At 40.1% G+C, this 25,450-nt stretch overlaps 1 long non-coding RNA gene across 3 annotated transcripts in view; it reads left to right on the top strand.

Moving 5' to 3' along the window:
* Window positions 1-25,450, top strand: part of LOC136153953 (uncharacterized) — a 123,355-nt gene that overhangs the window by 93,346 nt on the left and 4,559 nt on the right. For all 3 annotated transcript variants that reach the window (XR_010660464.1, XR_010660463.1, XR_010660462.1), the window contains one exon: window positions 8,190-8,359. This is a non-coding gene — a long non-coding RNA (uncharacterized lncRNA). The remainder of the gene's footprint in view (window positions 1-8,189; window positions 8,360-25,450) is intronic.

Raw genomic sequence — 25,450 nt, 5'->3', positions numbered from 1 at the left:
GTATGTATTTTTGGAAAAATGTCTGTTCAGATCTGCCCATGTTTAAATTGGATTATTATTATTTGCTATTGAGCTGTATGTGTTCTTTGTATATTTTGGACATTAGTTTCTGATCAGATATTTGCAATCATTTTATCCCATTCAGTAGGTTGTCTTTTAATTCTGTTGATGGTTTCCTTTGCTGTGGAGAAGCTTTGTAGTTTGATGTAGTCCCATTTATTTTTGTTGATTTTGCTTTGGTATCAGATTAAAAAATCACTGCCAAGATCTATGTCAAGGGAAGTACTGCTTATTTTCTTCTAGGAGCTTAATGACTTCAAGTCTTATGTTCAAGTCTTTAACCCCATTTTGAGTTCATTTTTGTGTATGGTTGAAGATACTGGTCAAGTTTCATTATTTTGCACGTGGTTGTCTAATTTTCTCAACACTATTTCTTGAAGAGACTGTCCTTTCCCCAGTGTATATTCTTGGTTCCTTTTGTCATAAATTAATTGACCAGGGACTTCGCTGGTGTTCCAGTGATTAAGAATCAGCCTGCCAATACAGGGGACACAGTTTCCATCCCTGGTTGAGGAAGACCCCACATACTGAGGAGCAACTAAGCCTGTGCACCCCAACTACTGAGCCCACACTCTAGAGCCCATGAGCTGCAACTACTGAAGCCTGTGTGCCTAGAGCCCATGCTTGCAACAAGAGAAGCCACCACAATGAGAAGCCTGCACACCATAACTAGAGAGTAGCCCCCACTCACTGCAACTAGAGAAAGCCAACACACAAAAACAAAGACCCAGTGCAACCAAAAATAAAATAAATAATAAATAATTTATAAAAAATAAATTAATTGGCAACATATGTCCCTAAATCTATATTTTTAAGAAATTGAGTGGACCCAAAGCAGAATAAATCTAAAGAAGTTTTGGAAGAAACAGATCATAGTCAAAGCTCAGAAAAGTAAAGTCAAAAGAAATCTAGAAATCCAGGAAAGAAACAGTGTATTACCTATAGGAGAAAAGTGCTATAAAGGACAGGAATTTCTCATCAGAAATGATGTAGTCCACAAGGAAGTGGCACATTTTCCAAGTGCTGAAATAAAGGAATTGACAACCTCAAATCCTGTATCTAGCTTAATTATCCTTCAGCAATTATTGGAGATTAAAATGGCATTCTCAAATGAAGAAAGACTAAGGAAAAGTTTTCCCCAGCAGATACACCCTGAAGAATGAATAGAGGAAACAGAATGGAATTAGTAAAAGGATAAATCTAGAAACATCTGGAAGGAAGAACAGCCCCAAAATATAATTAAATACTTTCCTTTTCCTCTTGAAATTTCCAAATTCTGTTTAATAGTAGAAGCAAAAAATATAACACCAGGGATGTCCCCAGAGGTTCAGTGGGTAAAACTCCACACTTCCACTGCAAGGAACATGGGTTTAATCCCTGGTTGGGGAGCTAAGATTCTGCATGCCATGCAGCATGGTTAAAAAAAAAAAGCAGTATAATACTAACTGGCGTGGCTTCAATGTATGTAGAAGAAAACTTAAAACCTCTTATTCTACAAATCTTAGATGATAAAGGGACTTTATTCACTACACCAATGGAAAGAGCTGGGCATGCAGACCCTCGCTGCTGTTTGGGGCACATATTATTTACTAATATGAGTGTATGAATCAATGAATGAGTGACAGATAAGGATACACATTTTCTCCATATTCTAAACAGGCAGTTTGGAAGTGAACATCCCCTCCTTGGATATTTGGTTATTTTTGCCTCAATGATCGTTTCTCTTTCCTTAAAACATACCTCTATTTGAATGTAATGCTTTCCAGATGTTCCAAACTGTACTAATAGCGCCTATCTGATTTTGTCAGATCAATTCCCTGGTTATTAAATACTTCTTCTCTAAGGTCAAAGGATTCAGGGAAGCCTAGGAATTATCCCTTGCATCTTTGTTAATCCCGATCTTCAAGAGGTTAGAAGAGAGATGAATTTAAGATAAATGAAAGGGGCATTGTGGGCCCACCCAGTAAAGCATGAAAGCTACCAAGAAAAGAATCCAAAGTGATAGGGCCAACTGTGTATGAAGGAACATCTACAGATAACACATTCCTACTGATAACACATTTCTATTAACAGAAACAAGCTGTTATATCCCAGGGGAAATCCTGTGCAAAGGTTCTACTAAACACAGTTTTAAAAGGTCAGTTAGTATGGACAACAATAAAATGCACATTTGAGTAAGGTGGGAATAAACCATGTGCCTCCTACTGCACAGAATTACCCAAACATAAGAGGGGGTGGTTGAGTCAACAAATTTAGTTCTGTTTGGGAAGTGGTCATGATGTTGGATTTAACTCTGCAGAAATAAGTGCACAAAAACTAGTTCCAGCCTGCCCAAGGTCCACTTCTCTTCGGGGCCCCCACCCAGTTGCATGGCTCCATGCAGCAGGAGAAGGAGGCAGAATGCAAGGGGTCCCATCCACCTTGGCTGCGTCTGAGCCAGGAGGAAAGGTATAGGAAGAAGGAAAAGAACCAGAAGGAAGAAAATTCACTTCCAAGACAAAATAGCGTCTTGTCTCTGTTCCCCAGGAAATACAAACTTTCTGCTTTCAGGTTCTGGAGCATTCCAGAACTCAAGCCTTGAATCAGCATGGGTTCCACTTGAGCCCAAGTTGGCAGCATGTGCTGTTTGGGGTCAAGAAGCCCAAGTTATCTGGAAGTGGAATATGCAGTCACAGGAACAAGTCCACAACTGTCCTCAACTGTAGTTCAGGACCTCTTCAAAACCACCAGCCCCTGCATGGCACCGGCATTTGGGAGAATGTGTCAAGCTTAACTCTGGGACCTGCTGATGCTACATGTGAATGAATCCTGCATTGTCTTCATTTAATGTATCTAAAAAATCATTTGGTGGGCTTCCCTGGTAGCTAAGTGGTAAAGAATCCACCTGTTTTCCCATCTATTTTCCAGGAAGTGATGGGACTGGATGCCAAGATCTTCATTTTTTGAATGTTGAGATTTAAGGCAGATTTTTCACTTTCCTCTTTTGCTTTCATCAGGAGGCTTTTTCCCCAGTCCTGTGGAAATTCTGTAATCAATTCCCACTGGCCTCCAAACTCAAATTCCCTGAGGGATCACAGTCCCTTTGCCTGATCCCCAGGTTGGGAAAACTGTTGTTGATTCTAGAACTTTATTAACAATGTGAGAATTTCTTTGGCTTAATTGTTCTGCAGTTTGTGGGTCATCTGTTTGGTGGCTCTATGGTGACTAACATTGGGTGACCCAGGTCTGCTGCAGTCAGAGCCCCTGTCCATGCAGCAGGCCACTGCTAATCCATACCTCCACAGGAGACCCGCATACACTCAAAGACAGGTCTGGCTCAGTCTCTATGGGGCCCCCAGGTCCTGGTGCACACAAGGTTTTGTTTGAGCCCTCCAAACTTGTCTGGTGGGTATGGGGTTTGATTCTATTCTGTTCCATTGATCTATATTTCTGTCTTTGTGCCAGTACCATACTGTCTTGATGACCATGGCTTTGTAGTAGAGCCTGAAGTCAGGCAGGTTGATTCCTCCAGTTCCATTCTTCTTTCTCAAGATTACTTTGGCTATTCGAGGGTTTTTGTATTTCCATACAAATTGTGAAATTATTTGTTCTAGTTCTGTGAAGAATCCCATTGGTAGCTTGATAGGGATTGCATTGAATCTATAGATTGCTTTGGGTAGTATAGTCATTTTGACAATATTGATTCTTCCAATCCATGAACATGGTATATTTCTCCGTCTGTCTGTGTCCTCTTTGATTTCTTTCATCAGTGTTTTATAGTTTTTTATGTATAGGTCTTTTGTTTCTTTAGGTAGATATACTCCTAAGTATTTTATTCTTTTTATTGCAATGGTGAATGGTATTGTTTCCTTAATTTCTCTTTCTGTTTTCTCATTGTTAGTGTATAGGAATGCAAGGGATTTCTGTGTGTTAATTTTATATCCTGCAACTTTACTATATTCTATATTTACTATACTATATTAGCTCTAGTAATTTTCTGGTAGAGTATTTAGGGTTTTCTATGTAGAGGATCATGTCATCTGCAAACAGCGAGAGTTTCACTTCTTCTTTTCCTATCTGGATTCCTTTTACTTCTTTTTCTGTGGTTTGATTCTAAATGCAATTATGCCCCTCCTACCATCTTTTTGGGGCTTCTCCTTTACCTTTGGATGTGGAGTGTCTTTGTTTGTGTGTGTGTGGGATCCAACATTCTCCTGGTGATGGTTGTCCAGCAGCGAGTTGCAATTTTGGAGTTCTCACAGGAGAAGATGCATACGTCCTTCTCTTCCGCCATATTGTTGTTCTCACAACAAACTGTGGAAAATTTTTAAAAATATGGGAATGCCAGATCATCTTACCTGCTTCCTGAGAAACCTGTATGCGAGTCAAGAAGCAATAGTTAGAACCAGACATGAAACAACGAACTGGTTCAAAATTGGGAAAGGAGTACCTCAAGACTGTATATTACCACCCTGCTTATTTAACTTATATGCAGAGTGCATCATGGAAATGCCAGACTAGATGAAGCTCATACTGGAATCAAGAATGCTGGAAGAAACCATCAGTAACTGCAGATATGCAGATGATATCACCCTAAGAGCAGGAAGCAAAGAGGAACTAAAGAACCTCTTGATGAAGGTGAAAGAGGAAAGTGAAAAAGCTGGCTTAAAACTCACTATTCAAAAAAACTAAGATTGTGGAATCCGGTCCCATCACTTCATGGCAAGTAGATGGGGGAAAAGTGGAAACAGTGACAGACTTTATTTTGGAGGCTCCAAAATCACTGTGGACTGTTACTTCACCCATGAAATTAACAGATGCTTGCTCCTTGGAAGAAAAGCTATGACAAACCTAGATAGTGTGTTAAAAAGCAGAGACAATATTTTGCCAAAAAAGGTTTATATAGTCAAAGCTATCGTTATTCCAGTAGTCATGTACGGATGTGAGAGTTGGACCGTACAGAAGGCTCAGCATTGAAGAATTGACGCTTTTGAATTGTGATTCTGGAGAAGACTCTTGAGAGTCCCTTTGACAGCCAGGCAATCAACCCAGTCATTCCTAAAGGAAATCAATCCTCAATATTCATTGGAAGGACTGATACTGAGGCTGAAGCTCCAATACTTTGGCCACCTGATGCGAAGAGCTAACTCACTAGAAAAGACTTGATGCTGGGAAAGATTGAGGGCAGGAGATAGGGATGATAGAGGATGAGACTGTGGGATCGCATCACTGACTCAATGGACCTGAGTTTGAGCAAACTCTGGGAGGTAGTGAAGGATAGGGAAACCTGGCGTGCTGCAGTCCATGGGGTTGCAAAGAGTCAGACACAACTGAGTGACTAAACAACAGCAACATCACTTCCATAGTAAAGCAAGCCTGAGGCCATTTCTGCATTGCAGGATGGCTTTACTGAGGAATCCAGAGGGAAAGAAGATCATCAAGCTATTTATTTAATTCCTAGTTATTTTACTGCCCCTTAGTTTACCTTTTAGATTGACATTGGGAGAAGCAGTTTCCCATAGAGCCCCCAAATAAAAAAGAGTACACATATTGAGGAGGCAGGAGTAACAAACTCTTGATTTTGACAGCAGATCCATAACCCCCTTCATGACTATGCACTAGGATTTCATCTGCACCATCAGCTTCTTCAAAGAGAGGGGATAGGGAGTGAGTACTACTTCAGTGGGCATAATTTAGAAACATATAAAACTACAAGTTTTAAATTCTAGAAGACCATCATCTGTCAAGGAGACCATTGGATGATGACCTTTAGAGATCGTAAGAGGTAGATCTCATTCCTCTTCCTTAAAAGATGACTCTGAAAGATTGATTTTTCCATCAGTGAATCTGAGTTTGTCATCTGTCAACGGGAATAATGATGCCATCCTCCCAGAGTTGTTTTGAGGATAATATAAGGTATATAATTGTGTGAATGTTTCAGCTATAAATATATAAGTATTATCTTGGGCTTCCCAGGTGGTACTGTAGTAAAGAACCCACCTGCCAATGCAGAAGACATAAGAGATGCAGGTTCCATCCCTGGGTGGGGAAGATCCCCTGGAGAAGGAAACGCAACCCACTGTAGTATTCTTGCATGGAGAATCCCTTGGACAGAAGAGCCTGGCAGCCTAAGTCCATGGGGTCCCAAAGAGTCAGACACAACTGAAGTGACTTAGCACACCCACATCTTAGAGAAAATTCCTTTTGCAACCTCCTTTTAAATCTGAAAATAGTAGTTTTTTTCTTTCAGATTTCTCTAATAAAGTGACTATGCGACTGCTTTGATATGATTCTGTGTGGCCTTGACCATTTTTGCACATATTTCCCAGAGCATGAGTGCCCAAGATGTTCTGCAGTCAGTGTCCAAAAATGCAGCAGCTGATGGGGATCTTACTTTTCCTTCTCTCATGGATGTTGCCAATGTTTCTGAAAAGAGGTTGTACTAATCTGTCCTCCACCAGTAGTATATGAAGTTCTTGTAGCCCTACATTTTACACTTAAAGAGGATGCAGTATAAACATAAACTCACTGATCAGATTTTCTTTAAATTCTGGAATTATTCCAGGATATATTCTTGGGCACAAATACAAAATATGCCACTTATAAGGACATAAAATGAAGAAAGATTAAAATAATCTAACATTTTAGTACCAGGATATCAAATTAGCATGCAATAAAAGCGTAAAATCCATCATGGATTCAGATCTACAAAAACAGGTTCTCTTGTCTTATGGTTATGTGTGCTAAATACTAATAAAAAGATTGTAGATTGTAAAAGTCAACTAAAGAGTAAATACTGAAAATATTCAATGTATGTACTCTTTGACAAGGCAGTTCCACTTGTGGGATCTTGTCTTCCTGAGGCAGCCAGGTTAGACCCTTGCCATCATGACCCATCTGACCACACTGCTCAGGGTTGAACCATCAACATAGATGACTCAGTGTCCTCAGATCCCCTGACTCCTTGATTCAAAGGAGAAAATCTCTCTTACTGCTGCTTTCCCAGCCTTGATGAACCATCCACAGAACCACCACAAGTATTGATATGGAGTAGTGCTAGGTCCCTACTACTGGAGGGACTTGTAGATCTCAGAGCTCATCCCTGTGTAGAAGAAATTTCTCTTCCTCTCCCTCTCCAGGCTCTCAGAAACCCTCCCTTCTGTAGCAGGTACAAACAGCCCAATCCTCATACTGAGTTTAAGGTTTTACAAAGGATGGAAGAAACGTGGATGTAAGACAACTTCTGCTCCCAGCCCTGTCACAAACTTCCTTGGGGACAAGGGGAAGGGGCATCAAGCCTGGCTCTTGCTGCAGGGAAGGTAAACAGAACAGAGATAAACACTGCAGCAGTATGTGTCCTAACACATTTTGTACATATCTGTCACCCACAATAAAATGTGCCCAGGCTGCTGATTGTATCCCTAACTATGGCACTGGGTTTGGGAGGAAACCTCTCTGCCACCTGTTTCTGGTGAGCAGCCCATGCTTTTTTGTCACACACATCATGAAGACAAGACAGCCATACCTCACTACCAGCACCTTGGTTCTCCTTCACAAAGCTCTCCTTGTGTCAGGTTGCCTGATAAAATCAGGACACCCAATTAAATTTGAATTTCAGAGAACTAAAGAATGATTTTTAGCAAAACTTTGCCAAATATATTGTGATTTTGTTTATCTGAAACTGAAATTTAACTTGGTGTCCTTTATATTTATTTGCTAAATCAGGACACCCTGGGGTAGGATACTGTGAGTTTAACAGTCCCCGTTGAGCCCCCCAGAAGATAATCAGCACCAATCATCCATGTGAGTACCCTTTCTTGGATGTCCCAGCCAAATGACACCTCCAGATGACTGTGAGCCTGAGTGACAGACATCATGTAGGGCAAAAATCACTCAACTGAACCAAATCAACATACTGAATCCTGAGAGATAATAAATGACTATTATTTGGGGGAATTTATTAAGTAAAAATTAATACCAAAACATACATTTTGGGTGTACTTTTTTCCTATGGTCTGGAATCATTGACTAGGATATGGATTCACTGATTCTTGAAGGCTTGGTAGGACTTCATTATAGTTTTGGCTATAGATTGCATGCCGGTTTATATGTGGGTATTGATCTCTGAATATTTCCATTTCTTCTTGAAGGGATTTCCACAGGAAGTTTTCGTGATGCATGTTTTTCACCCTACTCTTGCGATTTAGAACCTACTTCCAATCCCCCTCCACAAGAGGAGCCTCCAATGCAATCTCCTGTGTTTGTTACTACAATTGACTCCATGAACCCATAGAGCATCATATCCTCAAAAAGTTGCTTGGTGAGTATGCAGTCAGAACTAGGGGTGTTTACTCACTTTGAAAAATGATTGTCAAAGGTTGTTTCCTGAAACACTCTCTTGCTACTGGGATAACCTTTGGCAAAAAAGTTATTTTCCTTGAACACATAGAGACAGAGCTTCTTCACCAGCAGCAGATAGCTCTACATTGTAGTGTTTGGCCTTTGTGACTGTCTCATGAAGCACTTTTAAAAAAAACTTACTTGCTGCAATTGAAACAGTTGTATTTTTTGGTTTTGTTTTTTTGTTTGTTTTTTTTGCTGCACTGGGTCTTCCTTTTTGTGTGTAGACTTTCTGTAGTTGCAGCAGGGGAGGGGGGGAGTACACTCTCGTTGCAGTGCACAGTCTTCTCATTATGGTTGCTTCTCTTGTTGCAGAGCTCAGGCTCTAGTGCTCCCTGGTGCATGGGCTCAGTAGTTGTGGCGATTGGGCTTAGTTGCCCGGTGGCACGTGGAATCTTCCCAGACCAGAGATTGTACCAGTGTCTCCTGGATTGGCAGGCAGATTGTAAACTGCTGAACCACCATGGAAGTCCTCATGAAGCACTTTTAGTTGGTCAAGTCAGTACGATTCTGGGGTTCATTAAAAGGAAGCTCAATTGCCTACAAATCTAAACCATTTTCCCCAATATCACCTTTATAAGTAATAGAATTGATGTTCTTTTTATTCTTTTGTCATAGTTCTTGGGTCAGAACCTAGATGTGGAGAAAGGGTGTATTTGGGGAACCCCTTAAAGACACAAACATTCTATAACAGATCATAGGACTAGTTGGGAAGCCACCAATACTCAGAAAAGAGAAGAGCTGTGGACACACCCCTGACAGCAAAGCAAATATGTGCTCTATAAAGGCAACTTGCTTCAAGAGTTTTGAAGGGAAAGGGTCTGGACTGTGTGTTCCTCCATCCAAAGCCACTAATCAGATAAGTGATTCCCACAGTAGAGAAGTGAATTATAGAGAAGCTAGAAATGTTTTGGTCATGGATGTCCCTCATCATGGAAGAAAATATCAGGAATGGATAATAAGAATTTCCCAAACAGAAACCAATTGTATAGGGAGTCGACCAGGTTTCTTTCTGCCTATGAAATGATTATATTATTCTAGGTCTGCCTCCCTGAAGCACCTCTAAATGTTTCTTTAAATGACATCTTTCCAAGTTCCTAGATTGTTCAGTCACATGATTATAAGCATTCTCTGAATGTGCTACCACAGATGACGGCTGTTAACCTTCTGAGGGTTAGCCCATCTCTAAGAACCCCAGGATACCTCTCTAGGTCCACTCTCCTCCTGGAGTTTGCCAGTTTCCCTGATCCCAGTCAAGTGCATCTAATTAGTACGCTTTTTCTGGTGGCAGCCAAAGCTAATATGCTCTGCTTTCACCAAAGTTCAGGGTGGTGAAGGAGGGTGAAAAGGCATTTCCGAATGTGGCAGACTAGCCTGCTTTTCGCCGTTGCCATGGAAACCTGACGTAAATTTGGCGACCGTGACGACTTTTCTGCGGAGACGCGTAACCTGAGGAGTACCACAGGTTCAATCTTCAGGTGTTTGGGACTCAGTTGAGGGTTGGGGCCCGGCAGGGGGTGCTGGATCGCCCTGGGGTGTGGGGAGACAAAGGGATCCGCATTCAAGCCGCCGCTTTCCCGCTTTGGGGCTCGGTGTCCCGCTGTCTCGTAGGTAAAGCTCTGGGGTCCCGCCCGGCTCCAGTGAGTGTGGCGTCCTGCGCCAGGGGTGTCTTGGAGCCACTTTCCTCCTTAAGGTCCGGGAGGTGAGACAGGTAGCGACTCTCTCTCCGAGCCTCAGTTTTTCCCTCTGTAAAATGGGGATAAGAATGCTTTCCCCACAGGATCGTTGAGAACATTCATTGGTAACACATGAGTAAGACTATGGCCCTGTGGTTATTGCGGGATCATGAACGTCTGTATGAAGTCAGGCCACTTCTTACTCCTTTTCAACTTTGTTGTTAAGGGATAGATGAGGAAAGGAGAAGAAAAAGGCCATGGTGGGAAGCTCATTGTAACATCTGGTTGTTACAATCACTACCCAGTTGTTTCAGTGTAATTGTCAACTAACCCAGTGCCTAGCATGGTGCAGGGCACGCAGTTACACTGGTAAACCATGGTGATTGCTGGATGTGTCTTTCCTTGTGCAGCTCTCATGCTGATGTGTGTGTGTGTGTGTGTGTGTGTTGCTTAGTCGTGTCTGACTCTTTGCAACCCCATAGACCATAGCCCACCAGGCCCCTCTGTCCATGGGATTCTCCAGGCAAGAACACTGGAGGTGTTGCCATTTCCTTCTCCAAAAGAAACTATAGAAAAAAAGAAAGTGAAGTCGCTCAGTCCTGTCTGACTTTTTGCGACCCCATGAACTGTAGCCTATTCCACCATTCATGGAATATTCCAGATAAGAGTACTGGAGCGGGTTCCTCATGCTGATGGCCTTGCTCATATCAGGTGTCTGAAGGGAGGTTCTGAGGACCTGTGTCCTGATGGCTGATGGAGCTTCTACTCCAGGTTCAAGGGCAATGGTCCTCTGGAGACCCCAATGCTTCACTCCATGGAGGAATATGACATCTGGCTCTAGTGAGTTCATAGATCTGGACGAGAGCATGTTATGAAATGGTTCCAGGGCTTCCCTGGTGGTCCAGCAGTTAAGAATCTGCCTTGTAATGCAAGGAACAATGGTTCGATTCCTGGTATGGGAAGATCCCATATGCCATGGCACACCTAAGCCCAAGTGCCACAACTACTGAGCCTGAGCTATGGAGCCAAGGAGCCAAAATTACTGAACACATGTGCAGTAGCTACTGAAGTCTGTGCACTCTACAGCCTGTGCTCTACAACAAGAGAAGCCATCACAATGAGAAGCCCATGCACTGCAACAAAGAGTAGCCCTAGTTCTCTGCAACTAGAGAAAGCCTGAGTGAAGCAATGAAGACCCAGCACAATCAAAAATAAATAAATATTTTAAGAAAATGAAAAGAAATAGCTCCTGTGAGATTCTAGCCTAAAAGTAGAGAAGGTACTTTGATCTCATGGGAAAGATATTTAACAAGTGGAATGTCATTCCATTAGCAGCTACTTGCTTTGTAGTAGTCCTGAGGCCCATCTTCAGTTCAGCTCAGTTCAGTCCCTCAGTCATGTCCAACTCTGCAACCCCATGGACTGCAGCAAACCAGGCTTCCCTGCCCATTACTATCTCCCAGAGTTTGCTCAAACTCATGTCCATCACGTCAGTGATGCCATCCACCCATCTCATCCTCTGTCATCCCCTTCTCCTCCTGCCTTCAATCTTTGCCAGCATCAGGGTCTTTTCTAATGAATCAATTCTTCCCATCAGGTGACAAAAGTATTGAAGCTTCAGCTTTAGCACTAGTCCTTCCAATGAATATTCAGGACTGCTTTCCTTTAGGATTGACTGGTTTGACCTCCTTGCAGTCCAAGGGACTCTCAAGAGTCTTCTCCAACACCACAGTTCTTTGGTGCTCTGCTTTCTTTATGGTCCAACTCTCACACCCATAGATGACTACTGGAAAAACCATAACTTGGACTATAAGGACCTTTGTCAGCAAAGTAATGTCGCTGCTTTTTAATATGCTATCTAGGATTGTCAGAGCTCTTCTTCCAAGGAACAAGCATCTTTTAATGTCATAGTCACCATCTGCAGTGATTTTTGAACCCAAGAAAATAAAGTCTGTCACTGTTTTCATTCTTTCCCCATATATCTGCCATAAAGTGATGGGACTGGATGCCATGATCTTAGTGTTTTGAATGTTGAGTTTTAGGGCAGATTTTTCATGCTTCTCTTTTATTTTCATCAAGAGACTCCTTAGTTACTCTTTGCTATCTGCCATAAGGGTGGTGTCATCTGCATAACTGAGTTTATTGATATTTCTCCCAGCAATCTTCATTTCAGCTGATGCTTCATCCAGTCTGGCATTTCGCATGATGTACACTGCATATAAATTCAATTAACAGGGTGACAATATAGAGCCTTGATATACTCCTTTCCCGATTTGGAACCAGTCCATTGTTCCATGTCCGGTTCTAACTGTTGCTTCTTGACCTGCATACAGGCTTCTCAGGAGGCAAATACCAGGAGATGGCCTGGTATTCCTGTCTCTTTAAGAATTTTCCACAGTTTGTTGTGATCCACATAGTCAAAGGCTTTGGCATAGTCAATAAAGCAGAAGTAGATGTTTTCCTGGAATTCTCTTTGATAATTTTTCTATGATCCAACAGATGTTGGCTATTTGATCTCTGGTTCCTCTGCCTTTTCTAAATCCAGCTTGAACATCTTGAAGTTCACAGTTCATGAACTGTTGAAGTCTGACTTGGAGAATTTTGAGCATTACTTTGCTAGCATGTGAGATGAGTGCAATTGTGTGGTATTCAAACATCCTTTGACATTGCCCTTTTTTGTGATTGGAAGGAAAGCTGACCTTTTCCAGTCCTGTGGCCACTGCTGAGTTTTCCAAATTTGCTGGCATATTGAGTGCAACACTTTCACAGCGTCATCTTTTAGGATTTGAAATAGCTCTGCTGGAATTCCATTACCTCCACTAGCTTTGTCCATAGTGATGCTTCCTAAGGCCCACTTAACTTCACACTCTGGGATGTCTGGCTCTAGGTGAGTGATCACCCCATCATTGTTATCTGAATCGTTAAGATCTTTTTTGTATAGGTCGTCTGTGTATTCTTGCAACCTCTTCATATCTTCTGCTTCTGTTAGGTCCATGCCTTTATTGTGCCCATCTTTGCATGAAATGTTCCCTTGCTATCTCTAATTTTCTTGAAGTTATCTCTAGTATTTCCCATTCTATTGTTTTCCTCTAATTCTTTGCATTGATCACTGAAGAAGGCTTTCTTATCTCTCCTTGCTATTCTTTGGAACTCTGCATTCAGATGGGTGTATCTCTCCTTTTCTCCTTTGTCTTTTGCTTCTCTTCTTTTCTCAGCGATTTGTAAGCCCTTCTCAGACAACCGTTTTGCTTTTTTGCATTTCTTTATCTTGGGGATTGTCTTGATTACCACCTCCTATAAAATGTCACAAACCTCCATCCATAGCTCTTCAGGCACTCTATCAGATCTAATCCCTTGAATCTATATGTCACTTCCACTGTATAATCATAAGGGGTTCCCATTTGTAAATTCACCCATTCCCATCCATTTTAGTTCACTGATCCCTAAACTGTCAATGTTCACTCTTGCCATCTCCTGTTTGACCACTTGCAATTAACCTTCATTCATAGACCTCACATTCTCAGTGCCTATGCAATATTGTTTTTTCAGCATCAGACTCTACTTTCACCACCAGACATATCCACAACAGGACATTTTTTTCTGCTTTGGCTCATCCTCTTCTTTTCTTCTGGAGCTATTTCTGCACTCTCCTCTGGTAGCATGTTGGGCACGTACCAACTAGGGGAGTTCATCTTTCAGTGTCATATCTTTTTGCCTTTTCATACTGTTCATGGGGTTCTCAAGGAAGAATAGTGAAGTGGTTTGCCATTCCCTTCTCCAGTGGACCATGTTTTGTCAGAACTCTTCACCATGACCTGTCTGTCTTGGGAGGCTCTACACAGCATGGCTCATAGTTCCATTCAGTTAGACAAGGCTGTGATCCAAATGATCAGTTTGATTAGTTTTCTGTGATTGTGGTTTCCATATTGTCTTCCCTCTGATAGATGAGGATAATAGGCTTGTGCAAGCTTGCTGATGGGCGGGACTAGCTGTGTGGAATACTGGGTCTTCCTCTGCTGGGCAAAGCCATGATCAGTAAATCTTTAATCCAGTTTCTGCTGCTGGGTGGAGCTGTGTTCCCTACCTGTAGTTTGTCCTGAGGCCAAGCTATGGTAGGGGTAATGGCTGTAATGGCAACCTCCTTCCTCCAAAAGGACTTATGCCAGCACACCACAGCTCCCAGGACTGTTGTAGTCCATGCTCCTGACTGTGCAGCAGGCCACTGTCGACCCGTGCCTCCACCAGAGACTCTGGACACACACAGGCAAGTCTGCCTCAGTCTCTTGTGGGGTCACTGCTCCTTCCTCCTGAGTCCTGGTGCACACAAGGTTTTATTGTGCCCTCCAAAAGTCTGTGTCCCCAGTCCTAGGGAAGTTCTGTAATCAAATCCCACTGGCCTTCAAAGTCAAATTTCCTGGGAGTTCTCAATCCTTTTACTGCATCCCCAGTTTGGGAAATCTGTTGTGGGCCCTAGAACTTTTGCAACAGTGTGAGAACTTCTTTGGTATAATTTGTCTCCAGTTTGTGGGTCATCTGCTTGGTGGCTCTATAGTGGAGCTAATGGTGACCTCCTTGAAGAGGACTCATGCCACACTGCACCTCCCAGGTCTGCTGCATCCAGAAACCCTGTCCTTGTGGCAGGCCACTACTGACCTGTGCCTGTGAAGGAGAAAGAATGAGTAATATGTGGTCTTTTACTTCTTATCTGGTTAGGGCCCAGCCTCCTCTCTCAATTGTTCTGCTATTGATAGTTTGGAGTTTTTGTCCACAGGGAAGGAACTTAAATTACTTTTCCTGGGTGGTGGGGAGTCCATCTACCTCCTACCTCATGTCTATATCATGAAACTAACACTACAAAGGAGCCTCTTTGTAACCTCCCCACCCACCTGCCTCTGGCATCAAACTTCCTCCCCTGGATCTTTTCCATTCCCAGGAAACCACTAGACTTCTGTCTCTATTAATTAATTTCATTGTTTATGATTTTATGTAAATAGAATTGCACAGAATGTACTTTTTTCTAGCTTCTTTCATTCAGCCTATTTGTAGATTTATTCATTTGTTGCCTGTATAGGTAATTTCTTTTTATTGCTGAATGGTATTCCGTTATATGGATATATCACAATTTGTTTTATCCATTCATCTGGTGATGGATATGAGGTTGTTTCCAATATGAAGCTCTTTTAAATGACACCAGTATGAACATTTGTATTTAAGTCTTTAGATGGACACATGCTTTCTTCCTGTAGGGTAAATACTTAGGGGTTCAACGGCTGGAGCATATGGGAAATTTAAGATCGATATTGTGAGAAATTGCCAAACTGGTTCTGAAGTGGTTGTACCATTTTTTATTCCCATCAGCAGTGTATGAGAGTTCAATCCTCCAAGCACGATATTGTAAGTGTGTAGTGTAGTCATTATTTTTAATTTTGGCCATTCACATAGGGGTGTAGTGTTGCCTCATTGTAATTTTAATTTACATTTCCATATTGACTAATAATGTTGATCATCTTTGCATGTACCTATTTGCCATTTATGTAATTTCTTAGGTGAAGTGTTGGTTCAAATCAGTCACATGTCAGAGAAGTCATACACAAAACAGACTTGAAAAGTATAATGGAAATAGTAAACAGTTTGATGTGTCACTGAAATAAGAGTAGATAAAGAAAGAAAGAAAATTATAGCTTTTCCTTTGTAAAATGTAGTCAATGTGGACAAATACCCCTGGTGGTCAGATATAGAATTGTGGCTCTGAATGTCTCAAGGCAATAAGCATTGTAAGGGAAGAGAGGGAGGAAAGTGTTTAAAATAACTGACTCACAGTCTTCAAAAATGTTGAGGTCATCAAAGTCAAGAAAAAACTGAGGAGCTTTGCTAGACTGTGGAAAACTAAAGAGACATGACAATTTAAGATTCTGTCCTGTATCCTTTTGCTATAAAGGATATTGTTAAGACCACTGGAAAAACTTGAACAGGGTCTGAGGATTAGCTTGTAATAACTATTATTAATGATAACTTCCTGATTTTGATGGTTGTCTTCTAGTTACACAGGAGAATATTCTTGTCTTTAAAACATACACTGTAAAGTATTTGGGAGCTACAGAGCATCAGCATTGTGTTGGCAACTTGCTCTCTTATGGTCCAGAGAAGGGGGTGGGGCAGAGGATCTTTTGTTTTATACCAGCAACTTTTCTGTAAGTTTGTGATTTTTTTAACAAGGTGAAACAAAGAGCATGTATTGTTTTCATCAGAAACATGGGCTCCTATATAGATATGGGCTGAAAGGAACCCCTTTGGATTTTATAACAATGGTGCCATTGGTGACCTTGTTAAGAACAGTTTGAGCTAAATGGAGAGGCAATAGACAAGGATTGGCTGAGGAATGACAGGGAAGTTGTAAAGTGGAGACTGTGAATATATTAATAGTTCCCTGCGTTTTGAGAAGTTTGTCGTTTGTGAAAATGAAAAGAGAGAGGGGAGGATGTAGCTCAGGAATATTGATTTGTAGGGAAGGGTTTTTCAGGGGTTTTGGTATATTTGTTTATCTATTCATTGAAAAGAGAAACATAAGCCAGTTTGTATTAATGTTGAAAATGTAAAGCCTAGTAAAGAAAATAGAGGGTTCAAGGCCTAAAAGTTGATGAATATGATAAACAATCTTTAGTTTTTCTGATTCTTCTGCATTGCCAGGACAATGTGTAAACACTGAATTCAGCATTTACAGGTGGCTGTATGTGGAGAATGTTCTCTGACAAAATGGTATTTCTATAAAGCTCTTCCAATAGTGTACATTATATATAAATTATACATACATCAACTACAGTAATGGATATCTCCAGGGCTGTGGCAAAATATAGACATTATATGTATTTCTGTGTTGTTTGAATTTACCTTACATCCAAAATTTACTACTTATGTAATTACAATAAAAATAACATTTTAAAACAGGAGATTGGAATCTGATCTTAAATTTATTTGCAAATTATTGTTGTAATGAGAGATTTACTCTTCTGAAAATATGTCCATAATTAATCATGAAGAATGGAGGAAGCAAATTAGAAACTATGTATACCATTATCCCAAATTTTACTGATCAGGTAGGATCTGTCTGTCATGAGGCTCAGAGACTGCATAGGTAGTAGCAATGGAAGCACAGGGTCTTGTGCTGCATTTCACATCTAGAAAAGTCTGTTACATGAGTTTAAGGGAACCCTAGTCCTCCCTCACCCCTTCCTAATCTGTTGTTCTCAACCATGAGATTCAAGTTGCAATTTCAGTCCTTGTCACCAGCTGATGAAGACCTCTAATTTCTAAATTTTCTCAAAGCAAAAACACTTTCTTTTAGCAAGGAAGGAAAACCAAAGCAATAAATATTTTTGTTTGTTTAAGTAGACATTTTTTGTAGATCAGCTTTAAATTCAAGGAAAAATTGAGCAGTATAGAGAGTTCAGAGTGTTCCCATACACCCCGTGCCCCTGCACACCCACACAATTCCCCCCACACTACTACCAATATTCCACCTTAGAGTGCTACATTTATTACAATCAATAAACCTACATATACTTTATCACCCAAAGTTCATATTTCACATTGTCAAAGCAATTAACATTTTAAAAATTAATTTTTACAAAGCAGATTCTAAAACTGGAAGTATAAAACAAGTCTTTATCTTGTATATAATTAAGAAAATGTTGGGAACAAATATGATCACTGTCAGAGACTGATCTTTCCAATACTGATATTTCATTCTTCCTTTCACTATACATTTATGGGCAACTTCTATGTGCCAGGCATTGGCGACCTGAATTCAAACTCTTACTTCACATCTCTCTCTCTGTTCAACCCTAAACTTGTCTACAACCTCCTACTTAGTGGTTCTGTCCTTTACACCTGCAAGATTCTACCAGGGTTTTCACATCAAATAAATTTACACAAATCCGAACCTGAGTCTCAAAAGGCAACTATCTGTGGGGGAGTCAGTATGCTAGTGTAGAGTGAGAAAAATCAGGGTTAGAATCCTAGTAATCCTCTTAACAAGCTTTGTGGCCTTAAAAAGTATTACAAAATACTTGCCCCACTTCTTAAGTAATATAGTGTTTTATTAATATATGTATGTATGTATATATGAGTTTCCAGGTGTTATGTGCCTAAGCATGAAATATCTGAGTCTTAGGATATGAATAAGATTTACTTGAAATTATAAAATTATGCCCCCAAATGTTTCTACCTTTTTAAACTGCCACCAGCAATGGGTGAAAATTCTCAATTCATATACCATACAAACAAAAAATAGAACCAAAAACAAACCAGAACTTTGGTATTTAGAGAATTTTAAAATAAGTCTTCCTCAACTGATTACTCTGAAATATTGCTTTCTATTGTTTTCACCTCCATTTCCCTAGTTACCAATACAATTAACCACATGTCCTGATATTTATTACTTTTATGCATTAAGAATATTAAGCCTTCACTGCAATGGCCTCATTCATTTTTTTTTTTTTTTTTTTTTTTTTTGCCTCATTCTTTTGTTTTGTCCTTCTTGAGAAAATACTGTGTGCCAGGCAAGGCCAGTCAGAATCATGAAGGAAGGAGATGAGTTTTGAGCTAAATCGTACAGGAGGAGTAGGATTGTTGAGAGGAGGTGGAATACATATATGGATATTCTTGACTATGCAAAGAACATGGAAGAGGAAACGTACCCAATGTGTTTGGGGTACACAGCCAGGAGACAGTCTCATATGGCAGAAGTACAGCCTACAAGGAGGGATGGGGTGTTGATGAGGAACTCTGACTCACTTTGTAGCATACAAAAACTACCAAGTAGACATCTTTAGCCCTTATAAAAACAAAGCAGAAAGGGACCTTACCAGTTACCTAGTCCAGCAACTTTAGTTTGCAGAGAGAATAATCAGACTCAGAAAGAGTAAAATAGTTTCCTTCGTTGTGCAAAAGCTTTTAAGTTTAATTAGGTCCCATTTGTGTATTTTTGCTTTTATTTCCATTACCCTGGGAAGTGGGTCATAGAAGATTCTTCTGTGATTTATGTCAGAGAGTGATTTGCCTATGTTCTCCTCTAGGAGTTTTATAGTTTCTGGTCTTACGTTTAGATCTTTAATCCATTTTGAGTTTATTTTTGTGTATGGTGTTAGAAAGTGTCCTAGTTTCATTCTTTTACAAGTGGATGACCAATTTTCCCAGCACCACTTGTTAAAGAGATTGTCTTTTCTCCATTGTGTATTCTTGCCTCCTTTGTCAAAGATAAGGTGCCCATAGGTGGGTGGATTTATCTCTGGGCTTTCTGTTCTGTTCCATTGATCTATATTTCTGTCTTTGTGCCAGTACCATACTGTCTTGATGACTGTAACTTTGTAGTATAGCCTGAAGTCAGGCAGGTTGATTCCTCCAGTTCCATTCTTCTTTCTCAAGATTACTTTGGCTATTCAAGGGTTATTGTATTTCCATACAAATTGTGAAATTATTTGTTCTAGTTCTGTGAAGAATCCCATTGGTAGCTTGATAGGGATTGCATTGAATCTATAGATTGCTTTGGGTAGTATACTCATTTTCACTATATTGATTCTTCTGGTCCATGAGCAGGGTATATTTTTCCATCTATTTGTGTTCTCTTTGATTTCTTTCATCAGTGTTTTACAGTTTTCTATATATAGGTCTTTTGTTTCTTTAGGTAGCTGTATTTCTAAGTATTTTATTCTTTTTGTTGCAATGGTGAAAGGAATTGTTTCCTTAATTTCTCTTTCTGTTTTCTCATTGTTAGTGTATAGGAATGCAAGGGATTTCTGTGTGTTAATTTTATATCCTGCAACTTGACTATATTCATTGTTTAGCTCTAATAGTTTTCTGGTGGTGTCCTTAGGGTTTTCTATGTAGAGGATCATGTCATCTGCAAACAGTGAGAGTTTTATACAGAGTGAAGTAAGCCAGAAAGAAAAACACCAAATACAGTATACTTACGCATATAATGGAATTTAGAAAGATAGTAGCAATAACCCTATATGCGAGACAGCAAAACAGACACAGATGTATTTAACAGTCTTTTGGACTCTTTGGGAGAAGGTGGGGTGGGGGGATGATTTGAGAGAATAGCATTGAAACATGTATATTATCACATGTGGAACAGATCTCCAGTCCAGATTCAATGCATGAAACAGGGTGCCCAGGGCTGGTGCACTGGGATGACCCAGAGGGATGGGATGGGGAGGGAGGTGGGAGGGGAGTTCAAGATGGGGAACACATGTACACCCATGGCTAATTCATGGCAATATATGGCAAAACCACTACAATATTGTGAAGTAATTAGCCTCCAATTAAAATAAATAAATTTTAAAAATTTAACTATTAAAAGTAAAAAATAAAAAAAGAAAGAGTAAAATAGAACATGGCTACCATGCATGTATTAGGTATCTGCTGGGATCCTATCCACATTTCATCCCAGACTTCTTACATGAGCTCTAATCCTGTGTATCTATCAGAAATCTTCAATTGGAGGAAGATAAATATTAGTACAAATCCCCTGGTAACCTGTACCACTCAGCACAGATTTTCCTACCCAGAAAGCATAAACTCATTCATTCCTCATCATTGCAATGTCACCATATAGAAGAGAAGTTCAAGTGGTGAGACCATAGTCACTAGAGTCAGACAACCCTTGCAGAGATGATCTTAGCCTTTTAAATGTGTGACCTGAAAATGATATTTAACTGCTCTGACATTCAGCCTTCCTCATTTTTAAAGTACCAATGTTGGGCACTTAGTGGGGCACTTCAGAAGATGCCATTTTGATTCCCACTTTGCCCCCTACATTCTTTGTGTGTGTGTGTGTGTGACAAAACAAGAGACTTTATTGGGAAGGGGCCCCTGGGTGGAGAGCAGGAGGGTAAAGGAACCCAGGAAGACTGCTCTGCCATGTGGCTCAAAGTCTTGGGTTTATGGTGATGGGATTAATTTCCAGCTTTTCTTTGTCCAATCATTCTGATTCAGGGTTCTTCCTGGTGGCACTCACATTGCTCAGCCAAGATAGATGACAGCGAGAAGGATTCTGGGAGGTGGTAGGACATGTGATGTCTCTTTTTGACATTTCCTGAATTTTTCTGGTTGGTGGTGACTTGTTAGTTCTGTGTTCCTTACCAGGACCTCCTGTCATAAAATAACTCATGCAAATGGTTACTATGGTGCCTGGTCAGGGTGGGTGGTTTCAGTCAGTGTGTCACCCTTAACAACTTCCCACTGAGAGACTTCATACTCAAAATATTTCTTGGGAATTGGGGCAGAGGTCTTTTTCTTCTGTAACTTCTTCCAGCTGAGAGTGGGTGTAGTCCTGCCTAGTAAAGCAGAAGTCTCTCTCCATCTGATCTAAAGTGCCCCTTCTATTATTAAAAGAGATGTCCTGAACATGAATGGAAAAGTTTGACTACTAGAGGATTCCATATTACTTGAAAATGTAACAGCATAAATGGATAAACATACAAATTCATCACATGCCCACATGAGTTTCTGTGCCAATTTGTTATGTAGAATTGGCTGCCAGATGGAGTCCTAGAGAAAGAATGTCATTATATCCTTTCCATTTAATTGAATCATCTACAGTCAAGTCCAGAGTAGAAGAAGAAAATCTCCCCTTACCCTTCTATTTAAAAAGCTCTCCAGTTGTCTCATTTTGACTTTTAGATTTAACATCAAAAAAGTTTGTGAACTTTGATCTTAAGGCACTGAAGCTGATAAGGAAGCACACAGTGTGATACTGACTTGGCTAAGTAGAACATTGAAATGAGAATTAGAAGTTCTCATCATATAGGCATTTTGGAGAGGCCACTCCCTTTCACCAGCCTCATTGATTAAATGAGATAAAAATATGGAGTCCTCTTAGCCACTCAGGAATGTTAGCATTCAGAATACCAGGACAAATTCATCATCACCTTCTAGGTACAAAATATTCATTTGATGTTTTGTATATTATATCAGTTAATGAATAATTTAAAGAAGTGAAAATAAAAGGGATTGCAAAAGGCAAATGTTTACATTCTTGTTAAATCAGAAATATATATATACATACATATGCATATACATATATATATATGTATACATACATATACATATATATAGAACCATGTGCCCTGAATTCAAAGTACAGAGATTTATCCAAATAGGTCTCAGGTTCTTTTCCATTATGGTTTTTACAGGATGTTGAATATAGCTCCCTGTGCTATACAATCATCCTTATTGTTTATCTATTTTATACATAGTAGTTTGCATCTATTAGTCCCATACTCCCAATTTGTCCCTCCCCCCACTTTCCCTTTGGTAACCATAATTTGTCTTCTATGTCCGTGAGTCTGTTTCTGTTTTATAAATAACTTCATTTGTACTATTTTTTAGATTCTACATGTGACATCATATATGTCTCTCTCTTACTTCACTTAGTATGATAATCTCTAGGTTCATACATGTTGCTGCAAATGACATTATTTCATTTTTTTATGACTGAGTAATATTCCATTGTATATATGTACCACATCTTCTTTATCCATTTATCTGTCAATGGACATTTAGGTTTCTTCCATATCTTGACTATTGTAAATAGTGCTGCTATGAACATTCGGGTGCATGTATCTTTTCAAATAAGAGTTTTCATCTTTTCCAGATATATGCCAAGGAGTGGGGCTGCTGGATCATATGGTAACTCTATTTTTTCTTTAAGGAACCTTCATACTGTTCTCCATAGAGCATGCACCAATTTCCATTCCCACCAACAGTGTAGGAAGGTTCCATTTTCTCCACACTCTTTCTAGCATTTATTGTTTGTAGACTTTTTGGTGATAGCCATTCTGACCAGTGTGAGGTGATACCTCATTGTAGTTTTGATTTGCATTTCTCTACCAATTAGCGATGTTGAGCAAATTTTCGTGTGCCTATTGGCCATCTGAATGTCTTCTTTGGAGAAATGTCTATTTAGGTCTTCTTCCCATTTTATGATTGAGTTGTTTGTTTTGATACTGACTTGTATGAGCTGTTCGTATATATTAGAAGTTAGTCCCTTGTTGGTCACATCATTTGCAAGGATTTTCTTCCAGTCTGTAGGTTGTTGTTTCATTTTGTTTATGGTTTTCTTTGCTGTGCAAAAGCTTTTAAGTTTGATCAGGTCCCATTTGCTTATTTTTATTTTATTTCTTTTACTTTGGGAGACCAACCTAAGAAAATATTGCCACAATTTATGTCTGAGAATGAGGGAAACATTTTAAAAGATGCATTGGCCTAAGCATGAGGCACTGGAGAAGGAAATGGCAACCCACTCCAGTGTTCTTGCCTTGTCCCTCCAGGGACAAGGGAGCCTGGTGGGCTGCCGTCTATGGGGTCGCACAGAGTCAGACACGATTGGAGCGATTTAGCAGCAGCAGCAGCAGCAGCAAGCATGAGGCACAGGTCACTTTTATAAGAATCAGCTGGTTTTGGAATTAGGGTGATGGTGGCCTCATAGAATGAGTTTGGGGGATCGGGATGGGGAATACGTGTAACTCTATGGCTGATTCATATCAATGTATGACAAAACCCACTGAAATGTTGTGAAGTAATTAGCCTCCAACTAATAAAAAAAAAAAAAAAGAAAAGAACCCCCCCCCCCAAAATAAAAGGATCAGCTGGGATCTTGTTAAAATCACAACTTCTAAGACCTTAACCCAGACCTGCTAAATACTTTCCCTGGAGTCTAGAACTCAAGAATTTGATTTTGCCATTCAACTTTATCTGTTTCTGTATCGGTGTACCTGGTAGGTAACAACTGAACCATGCAGCACTTGTTTACTGGGTGCTTAGGACAGGAAAGGCCGCTCCCTTTATAGGGCTTTCATTATTTTTTGGATACACATAAAATAACTAATATAATTTCAATGAGCAAGGAGTGCCATGAAGAAAATAAAACAGAAATGGGATCAAAAATAACATTTATGTAGAGAGCAGTCAAGGATTTCCAGGGTCACCCAGTTTGACAACTTTAAAGATCATCACTTACTTTGACTACAATGTACATGATGATCCCTGGAGCTGCACCATGTTTTGTCACTAGAGAAGGCCATGCTATGGACGTGACATTTCAACTGAGACCTTGATGATAAGAATGAGCTGAGTGTGTATGCAATCTTTTGATATTAGCCTAAGGAATAGCATACTCTGAAGTGGGAGTGAGTATGACTTGTTCCAGAAAAAGATAAAAACCAGTGTGGCTGGAACCTGGTGGAAAAAGTAGGGAGAGTTGTGAGAAAAAAATGTACAAGGGAAGCTATTGTAAGATATGGAAAAGAACAGAGGCCTAGCTGGCAAATTTACCACATTTCCATAGTCAATATACTTTCTCAGTATCTGAGAACCCTGTGGCACAACAATCTATTCTGTGTACAAACCTTCAACATTCTCTCAGACCTCAACATTTTTAACTGCTCTTTTGGCTTCTTGTTTCTTTGGAAAAGTAGATGCTATCACAGAAGAGATTATCTATATGGCCTTAGCACCAAACATACCAATTTACCTGCCTCATCACCTATGCTCCCTACTTTGCCTGCTGTGAAAAAAACTTCCTAAAGTAGCCCCTTCTAATTGCAATGGATCACTCTAGGACTCTGATTGTGTGATTGATTATCCCCATTCTCCCTTGAGCCAGCAATAGTCTTCTTTCTACTAGACAAAAGGACATATGAAATAATGAACAAACAGATGAACTCATGAAAGATTTGAGAGCTGGATAGGGGATATAGAAGGAGGTGATAGTGTGATCCTCAGTTGTTTCACCTGATTATCTGTGTGACAGATAGTGATATCAACTGAGATGAGCAATGTATAATGGATCCTTTCTGGTGGGAACATGATGAACCATCTCAATTTTTCAATATTTTTGTATACCCAAGTGGGAATATTAAGAATGTAGCAAGATATTTAGATCAGAGACTGACCTAGAGAGGGAAACACAGAAATCATATGTGGATGAATGGCGATTGAAGATATAAGTATAGATGAGATGGCTGCCAAAGGAGAGAATGTGGAATGAAAGGGAAAGGTGGACAAAAATGGGCACCAAGGAACTCCCAACATATGAACATCAAGAGTCTTCAGTGAGCATATGACAGAACCAGTATTAAGAGCCCAGGTGTTCATCTCCCAATTCAGCTGTGCTCTTTCCTTTACAAGATGTTATCCCTGGGATGAACCTCTTTAGAGTGGGCCCAACCATGGGTCTTTCTATCTAGGATAGCCACAAAAGAAACCTGTGGAGTGGCTGTTTATGTCTTCTATCCACTTTGGACAGGTAACTCTCCCACTTCACTAGACTTATC

This window comes from Muntiacus reevesi, chromosome X (assembly GCF_963930625.1).
Source record: "Muntiacus reevesi chromosome X, mMunRee1.1, whole genome shotgun sequence".
NCBI lineage: Eukaryota > Metazoa > Chordata > Mammalia > Artiodactyla > Cervidae > Muntiacus > Muntiacus reevesi.
This window is presented reverse-complemented; position numbering and strand designations above follow the sequence as displayed.